This window comes from Martes martes (assembly GCF_963455335.1).
Source record: "Martes martes genome assembly, chromosome: 6".
NCBI lineage: Eukaryota > Metazoa > Chordata > Mammalia > Carnivora > Mustelidae > Martes > Martes martes.
In genome coordinates this window covers 130,358,683-130,368,917 of record NC_137893.1, presented here as the reverse complement: position 1 = coordinate 130,368,917, position 10,235 = coordinate 130,358,683, and positions in this window count along the sequence as shown.

The following is a 10,235-nucleotide window of genomic DNA, read 5'->3' as shown; positions in this document are numbered from 1 at the left end:
ACAATGTGTTCTGAATTCTGCCATCTTCTATCCCCTTTTTTGGTATAACCAGTGCAACAAAGTAACAGCAGAAGAATCTGGTGGTCTCCTGTGGATTACTGTATTAGATTTGACCTGGGTGGACGTAAGCCAGCCTAGCCAGAATCCTCAGTAAGGCCAATTTATATAATAAAGAGTTTAGCTGGCCTTTTTCCTTGGTTCCTGGGAAGGAGCTTCTCATCTTGAGGGTTTCCCAAGTAACAGGCATGTCTTTGATATTCATGGTGAGGCCCTAGATAGTTCCAAAGTAAGGGCTGCCCGTGCTGGAATGACCAGCTGTGGAGTTGGGGCTTTGAGCCTGGTGATGTCAGTCCAAGCTCCAGAGAAGAACAGGGTTTGTGTCATCAGTGATTCAGCCATCAAGGGCCTGTAGTGAGGCTTTATAAAAATGACATAGGAAAGCTCAGGAGAGCTTCTCAGGTTGGAGATCCACATTGATGTGCCTGGAGGGTGATGTGTCCCGAGGACATGGGAGCTTAATGTTTGTAACCCGCCCAGACCCCACCCTCGGGGGTTCTTCTTATGTCTTGTCCTGATTCGGAAACTTCCTAACAAAGTATAGCACTTCCCTGAGTTCTGTAAATTATGCTGGCACCCTAGAACCTGACCCTGAGGGCATAGTGGGGACTGCCCAATTTGTACCCTGTTGGTAACAAAGTGGCTTGGGATCCTCAGAGCTTGCAGCTGGTGTTGGAATTGAGGGCAGTCTCCCGGAAACTGCCTACAAAACTAGACCGAATCTGGGTTTTCAGAACTGCACTGCTGGCTTTATGGTGAACAGATGTTTTAAAATACTGTGAGCATTCTCTGGGCTATCCTCTCAGTCTCTTAATTTTCTCAAGTGATTTTTATCATAAATCTACTTCACATTCTCGATTCGTCCTGATCAAAGAGCATAGAATTCTAGAAAAATTTGACCAGGATAATGGGCCAATAAGAGGGCTTAGCATAATGAAAATATTTTTGCATTCCAGTATCACATTTGCCCTTTAAAGTTATCAAATTATCACATTATGCATAAGATGCCCAAAACCTTTGTGTGCTTACTCCTAGATAAGCAGATGACAGGTTCTTTTTTTTTCCCATTATGTGTTTGAGCAAAAAATTTTTTTCCTATTTTCATTAACTCTGTTTTCCATGGGTCCCTATTAAAAGTTTTTATACTTGCCCATTGAGCCAACCATCTTAATGTTTTTAACAAAGAGTATAGCATCACTGACTTGACTGCTCTATTTTTGCTTTAACATAATTTACTCACCCATTCTCACTGGGCACATATGAGCCACGCATTATACTAGATGCTGAGGTTGGAAAAAAAAAACAAACCCCACTCACTCTTAAGGAATACCCATTCTAAAGATTTACTGTGATTGCTACATAAAAATACATGAAACTATGTTGTTTTCTTCCAGTCATAGATATCTTACTAGCCTTAAGTTGTTGCAAAATAATTCCCCATAGTGGTAGTGTTTCCAAAACTTAAATGTGCATATGAGTCACCCAAGGATCTTCTTTAAAAAGATTTTAATTTGATAGGATTGCGTATGCTCCTGCTGCTGGTCTGTGGACCACACGTGAGTATCAGAGTCTTGGAGTACCAGATCCATGTCCTGTTTTTGGTGTCAGGACATCTTAAACTCCTTGAACAACTTCCACCTGATTCCCTTCCATTTGCTTTTCAAACTTCCATTCTGTGTGACCTGACACTAATTAACATCTCTCAGTCTCTTTGTTCAAACCAACCAAAGATCTCACCATGTTGCAGAGTTGCTAGCATAAGTGAAAAGAGTTCTTTAATCATTGTAGGTGTATGAAAGATTTAATATTCATTACTTTTTCCATAAATGTTACTTTTTTTTAAATCTTCACAAAACTAAGATAAACCCGTAATTTCCTACCAGTCATGGTCTGTTGTTTTAATTTCATGGCATGTAGTTAGAATACTTTTTATGCTATTTTGTAGTGACATTATGAACAAAATGTTCACTTCAGTGATTTACTCCTGCTTCAGAATGAACTGTGTATTACAAGGGGTTCGGGAAGTAGGACTTAACACTTAAGGGATTCTTCTGAGACTTTAATCACAAAAATGTGTTTTATTAAATATCTTAATCCTATGATACCCCCCAAATTTCTAAAACATAATTAATTAGTCCATTTTAATCAGTTTAACACAATTGATAAGATTTAAATAGATGAAATAAGTAAAATGTGGATAATTATTCACAATAGATAATGATAGAAATGAGACCTTGGAGTCATTATTATAGATTTCCTTGCAGGACTCATCTCCCTTTTTTTTTTTCTCCTAATGCCAGTCACAATGAAAGGAATAATAAAAAGCAGATGAGTTCAAATGTATATTGTGCTTTATTTCTGACTCAACAAAATATGAACATTTGGGGATTGATTTTTTTATATGTTCTGGAAAAAAGCATATATCTTAATTTTAATTGCATAGGATTTTTTTTTGTATGTGTGGGTGTATGTATAACATACATACATGCACACACACACACGCACCCAGGGATGACTCAGAAATTCAGGTAATCTTTTCTCTAGTTTCTAACCACATTTTAATTGATATGTTAGTATGCAGTATATGCCAATCTTAGTGATGTAGGAAAGATGTTAGGGTCGAAGACAATGGCCAAGAAAGAATTCTTGAGACTTCTTTAGTGCAAAAAGGTGGTTTTATTAAAACACAGGGACAGGACCCGTGGGTAGAAATTGCTGTACTGGGGTCATGAGGCGTAGCTGATTATTTACATTCAAGTTGGGAGGGGTTAAGAATAGGGGAAGTCTCTTAAGGAGTTTTGGAAGCAAGGTTTCCAGGACCTTGAGGTGGCTAACTATCATTTATTACCGTCCAGTAAAACCTTAGTCATGAGACCCTTCAGATGTATAATGGTGGGTCATATGCTTGGGGATGATGGCCAACGTATTTTTTGGGGGGACAGAGATAAAGGAAGTTTCCAAAGGAATTTTTATATGTTAAAGTAGGCTTAGAGGGCCATGAGTGTTGGGCTAAGATTGCCTTTTGCCCTTAGCAAAATATTAACAAGGCAGCTGAGTTCCTAGAGGAATGTCACTCTGCCTGTTTCAAGGATTTGTAAATGGGCTGTAAGTAGTAATGAAATTTAAAGTTTCTTTTGCCTTTGTTTCCCACATTATCAGGACTGTTTTCATATTTGAACAACTCTCATGAAATCAAAGAAGTTGATAGCAACATCTGCTCTTAAGGTTTGCTCTAATAGGATGGGGTGGGGGTGGGGGTAGTTTACTGTAAAATGCCCATAAACACATCCATAGCCAGTCAAGCCTATCTTTTTTTTTTTTTTAATTTTATTTATTTATTTGAGAGAGAGAGAGAGAGTGTGAGAGGGGGAAGGAGCAGAGGCAGAGGGAGAAGCAGACTCCTCTCCGAGCAGGAAGCCCAACCAGGGCTCCATCCCAGGACCCTGGGACCATGACCTGAGACGAAGTCAGGCACTTAAGTGACTGAGCCATCCAGGTGTCCCTCAAGCCTATCTTTAAACCACTAAGAATTGTTGTGGGATTCAGAAGAGGCTTGCACTGGAGGAGTGCGGTGCAGCTGCCGAGGGAAGTGGTTCAGGGAGCTAGTGCGTGGTTATGGGACTAGTTCAAATGGTGCCATACACCAGCTGACAGTCATGCACTGAATAAAGAAACTCATTTTTCAGTGTCCCTGCTATCTCATAAATTCTCAAAGTTACTCTTACTGGCATATATTTAATTATTCACTCCATTCTTAGCAGTTTGCCATTCTCATAAAACAGAGGCATGAGCAGGTTTTTTTTTTGGGGGGGGGGTTGTTTGTTTCCCCTTAGTTCTGAGGGCTTGTCTATTTACAAAGTTTCTAAGATCTAATAGTTTATTTTTTCCTTCCCTCTAGGGCTCTTATAAGTGATATCAGTTCTGCTTTTGCCTCACATATCCCTGAGCTGTTCTTTGATGGCTTCCTTCTCTTTACTGTATTATTTCTTGCTTGGCTCAGAGACACTCTCAATCTGATCTTTCTACTTGTTCTTCAACTACCCAACCTACTATTTATCCCATGCAGTGTAGTGTTGTTGTTTTTCTATATTCCGACTATTACATTTTCATACCTAATACTTCTACTTGGATTTTTTAATGATTTGGTTTTGCTTGATGTTAGCAGTATTTTCCCTTATTACATTTATCATGGTTATTTTAAATTCTTGAGCTCTTTGTTTGAATCATTCTGTTTCTGATGTTTGTTTTATAGTGATTACACTCCTTTGTATAGGCATTAGCAGTGTCCTGTTCCTCCCCACCGCCCCCCGCCAAGCCTTCTCATTATCTGCTACACCCCACTCCCCAACATACAGCTCTCCCCTGCACACTGTGCCCCCACGCACAATGCACCCCCCTCCTGCACACACACACACACCCAGTCTTTACTCCTTCATACTGAAAGGCTTAAAACAGTCTTAGTCACCCCAGGACACCTCATTTTTTGCTTTTTTTGTTTTTTCCTAGAATCCATATGTTTATCTATCTGCCTTTCTCTCCTGTAATTTCCCCAGGGTTGTTTTAGAAGAAGCCAGCAGTCTATGCTAGTTCACCATCTTGATAGGAGCCAAAACTAATTAAAAAGAAAGTTCTTACTTGTCTTACCGATTCACTGATTTGCCATTGCAGTGGCTCTCTAATTTGCCATTGCAACTCATATAAATAATAGTTGGTTGGCTGCTATTTTGATTTAATTTATTTTAGAAATACTGGCTCATGTACCAATTTAAATTGATAAAAATTCAAATTTGAGCAGTAGGATTTATAATGCTTAACAATTTAAAGATCTCAAATATTTTGGAAGGAAAACTAAGTAATGGAAATTTAGAAATCAGTCAATAATTTAAATTTTATATTAGATAAGATTGTTTTAGTACATATGCCTAATTGTTTGAAATTGGAAAACTTTACTACACCTAAAGCCTTGATTATTTGAGATGATACAGATTCATATACCTTATAAGATTCTCCAGTTGTGCTGTTGTCTAACGCACAGTGAAGGAATCATCACTTGCACAAAATCCTGGGAGGAAAGGCAGAGATCATTTCCATTGTACAGACATGGAAATAGGCCTCCTCAAGATAAAAGTACCTAAAGTTCACATGTAATAAGAGACAGAATAGACCCAAATCCAAGTGTCTTTTACTCTAGATCCTAATGCCTGTCTGACAACCCATTCCTGAAACTCTACTCTTTCTAGCCACCACACCACCAGATGAGGCTTGGTATCCTCTCCACTGTTTCTTTGTCCTCCTCCAAAGGACTTAATGCTGCCTTCTTTCTCTGGCCCATTTAACACTGAGCAAGACTTTTTCCAAGGAAGGGATTCTGTGGACAATTCTGCTGGTTTACCTATTAACCCATCTCAGGAGACTGGCCACCTCAACCAGGCTTTAGAGGGATGCCTGGACAGTGGTGAAAAGGATTTTCGTCCTGCTGTCCCTGCTTAAGTAAATCCTCCTCCTCATCAGTGAGATGCCTAATGTTACAAGTGGGCACTTCGAGTAGACTACCAGCAGGTAATGGGACTAAAACACAGGGAGAAGTTTTACGGACAAGTGGTGGTGGGGGATAGACTCAAAGGACTAGTCAGAATGTGAGTCTTAGTAGAAATACTGAGCACAGAGCCAAAGAAAGTATGGTCAAGGTTGAGAAGACATCACTGGGGTGGAACACATGGCAGAAGCTGAATCATAAGGGAAAAAAATAGAGAATGTAGGTGCCAGGATCAGAGGAAAACGAAGTGGAATATGACTTGCTAAGTTGTGAACTCCAAGGTCCATTTGTCTCCCCGAGCAGGAGATCCCGAAGGGACTAAGTCTAAAGCTGGGGTAGGGATTAAAGGTCATCAACAATGAGAATTTCAAAAATATGACACATAAAAGCCAAATCAGAAGTTATGCTTTAATGATTTTATGTGACTCCTCTATGTTAGCTCGAAACAATGTCACCACCATAAAAAGAGAAGAATCAAGAATCTAGAATTTGGAATCAATATTTCTGAATTATTGTCAGGAGTGTGATGGGATTTAACATCAGTTGCTTGATTTTACTGTATTTTACCTGCCACATTGAAAAATGGATAATTCAAAACCCATTCACCACGGAATTGAAATTTCTTTCTTATGACAGTTTTGTTAATAAGTAGTATATAATTTGAAATTATAATATTCAAAAGTCAAATAACATTAAGCTTTTCTAAGCATACAACTTCAATAGTAGTATGACCTGACTTATCTTCCAAATAGATATGAATATTCAAATGAGGTGGCTATAATCTCAGAAGGCTTCATTAGAACCATATGAACAGGGACGCCTGTGTGTCTCAACTGTTAAGTGCCTGCCTTTGGCTCAGGTCATGATGCCAGGGTCCTGGGATTGAGCCCTGCATTGGACTCCCTGCTGGGCAGGAAGCCTGCTTCTCCTTCTCCCACTCCCAGTCTTGTGTTCCCTCTCTCCCTGTGTCTCTCTCTGCCAAATAAAAAAATAAAATCTTAAAAAGAAAAAAAAAAAAGAACCACACGAGCATAGACTTTTCCTGGAAAGCAGAGATGGTCATAAATGGTTCATATTCTATTCTAAAGTGACATTGACTCATATTAATACTGCCATCTGGACTAATGACTTTTCAGAAAGGTTAATAAATAACAATCCATGAACCCATATGTCCCTTTCACTGAAAAGTATGAGAAGTATTCAGTCCCTTCCACTGAAAAGTATGAAAAGATATTCATACTTACTACAATTATTACTTACAATTGCAATTATAATAAGCAATGAGAAAATCGTAAATTTTTTTAATGAAATCTGTTGACCCAAATGTCACATTGCTTCATCCATTCAACAAATGTATATTGAGCAATTTGAAAAACTCCTAGAATATTTATAGGATATATAAATGGCATAGCTCCTTCACTCAGTTATCCCACAAGAGAGAGGCAGGCCTAGAGTTATGGTACAATAATTCCTATAATGTGATAATAATTTCTGTGATTTAAATACATATGAAATGTTCAGAAAGACTTTCAAAGAAGTGGTGTTTAAGCAAGTGCAAGTAGGAAATTATGAGGACTAAATAAGCACTCAGAAATTGGTGTTGGAGAAAATGGAACCAATACCAGAGATATTTAGGAGGTGATTAATATGCAGTTGGAAAGGAGAGGAAGAATTCTAGGATAATTTTTGGAGTTTACGAAATAACTGACCAGTCCTCTTTAGAAGTGCAAACTTCACGAGGAGCAATGAAAGACAGAAATTGCCACAGACAGGAGGAAAGGCAAGGAGGCAGAACAGGCATCATGGTATGCTGCCTTGGATCCCTGAACAGAAAAAGGACAATAGTGAAAAAACTCGTGAAATCTGAATGAACTTTGTAGTTTAGTCAATAATGTCAAACCAGTCCCAATTTCTGAGTTTGCTAAGTGTTTTGTTTGACAAATATATTAATACTAGAAGAAGCTGAATAAAGCACATGTGGGATTTGCCTGTACTCTAACTCTTCTAGTAAATCTGAAATTAATTCAAAATAAAAGAATAAAAATAGAAAGTTCCTATCAAAGATACCACCAAGAGAGGAGAAGTACAATCCATGGAGTGGGAGAATGAATTTGCCACACATATAAATAACCAAAAATAACTTGTATCTAGAATATGAATAGAGTTTCTTTTTTTAAAAGATTTATTTATTTGTGAGAGAGCATGGGGCGGTGGGGAGGGAAGAGGCAGAAGGAGAGAGGGAGAAGCAGACTCCCGACGGAGCAGGGAACCCCATGTGGAGCTCTATCTCACAACCCCGAGATCATGACGTGAGCCAAATTCAGGAGTCGGATGCTTAACCAATTGAGCCACCCAGGCGTTCCTGAATAGAGTTTCTATAGTCACGAAGAAAAAGGACAGCCCTGTTAAACTAACTGGAATTTAAATTAAAACTTGGAGGAAAAAAAAAAAAATGATAGCCCAACACAAAAGTTGGGAAGAGACTTGAGGCATTTTACTAAAGAGGATAGCCTAATGGCCGCTCAATATAGGAAATGGTGCTCAACCTCAGTAGTCAGCAGGGAAATACAAATTTCACCTGAAGTGAAAATCTACAAATGAAAGAAGTCATAACAACTACATATTGACAAGCAGGTGGCGGAAGAGAAATTGTCATATACTGTTGGTAGAAATGTAAATTAATAGAGCCAGGTCAGAAAGCTACTTGGCATTATCTACCAAATTTGAATATACACATATCCGTGACCCAGAAATTCCACTCATATGCACACATAACGGAAACGTGTGCACCTGTCTATCAAAAGACATAAGAATATTCAGAGAAACATCATTCCTAAAAGCAGAAACTGAAAGCCACCCAGATACAGCAGCCACCTACAATAGAATGGAAAGGGGGGAAAAATAGTATATACATATAAATGGAATGAAAACAAATTTCAAACAAATAATGTTGCATGAAAGAACTTAGTACAGGGGCACCTGGGTGGCTCAGTGGGTTAAAGCCTCTGCCTTCGGCTCAGGTCATGGTCTCAGGGTCCTGGGATCAAGCCCCGCATCAGGCTCTCTGCTCAGCAGGGAGCCTGCTTCCTCCTCTCTCTCTCTGCCTGCCTCTCTGCCTACTTGTGATCTCTCTCTCGGTGTCAAAGAAATAAACAAAATACTAAAAAAAAAAAAAAAAAAAAAACTTAGTACGAAAGAACATGAATTATATGATTCCATTTATACAGATGTCCCCCAAAAAGGCAAAACAAAACTATAATGTTTAAATGTTTTGGTGGTAAAATTATCTAGGAACGTTAAGAAGTGATAAAAGATTTGTATTTGGGGGATAAGGAAGGGAGGAGGGTGGCAGGAGGGGGTGGGTATGGTGTTTGCAATGTTCTATTGCCCTATGTGGTGATTTCATGGTGTGCCCTAAAGCACTGAGCTGTATAGTTTTATTTGATGTTGTTTTCTGTATATGAGTCTTACATTTCACAATGAAACCGTTTTCTAAAAGAGGAAATGAGGGGAAAGCAGAAAACATACTCTTTAGAAGATGACTCAACAGCTCGCTAAAAAGTGGGGCATCTTAGACCAACCCATGCTTATTCCTTTGCCTTAAGTCTCATATTCCTCTTTCAGTGAAAAATTCATTTCTTCATTTTAGACTAAATCAGGCATTTTTAATAAAACATAAGATTTTCTTTTAGCGGTGCCTTATCTTTATCAGAGTATCTTTAGCAAGCTCAAGGTGCACATGAAAAGTTGTTTCTTAGTTAATGCAGCTGATTAAATGGGTGTAACTTACACACACACACGCCTACCTTTAAATATGTATTTATTTTTTAAACCCTCCTTCAAAGACAGTATATTCGACTTGAAGGGAAGTAGTCAGTCATTAAGATACTTTTTCATCACATACTGCATTAAGTGTTTTCCATTTAGAAGACAGATCTAAAACACCAGTCTTATCATTCTTCAGTTTGCAAATTAAGTATAAAACCCTGCCAGTGTTGCATTCATTAGAATAAAACAGTCTTGGAAATTAAGCACTAATTTCCCCGTCAAATGGCCATTTCTGGGATTTTTTCTTTCTAATTACCACTGTAATGAAGTGGCCAGTATTATGTAGGAAGTGATTTCAAAGGCAGCAATTTCTTCTTATGAATCATATACTTTATTTCTCCCCTAATGTGAGTCAACCCCAGTTATAGAAAATGCACATGCAAACTCCCATCTCTGCTGAGAATAAAATCGTTTTGGAATAGCAAATCATACTTGCAGCTCCAAGAGTAGGCTTTCAAGCATTTCACTAAAGCAAAGAGGAAGAAGAAAGCCATTATATTTTCACTATGAGATCATTTCTGATCACTCTAATCTGTTGCTCTCAGAAGCAGATTTTCAATATCCTAAAACACTGCTAGGTTAATAACACATCTGGCAAGGATAACTTGTATCAAAATAGATGTGAGAAAAGGCACTTAGAAAATTATAAAGCACTATAAAAAGATTAATTTCTGTTAAGCTGTTAGTCTGAGCACGTTCTCTGCTATTGATCATGCCATTCACTCTGCTTCTAACACAGTTTCCCCGTTTTGCTTTCCTTAAAAGTGAGGCTTCCCCAAAATATCTTGCTTTCACAGTTAAAAAGGAATTTCTC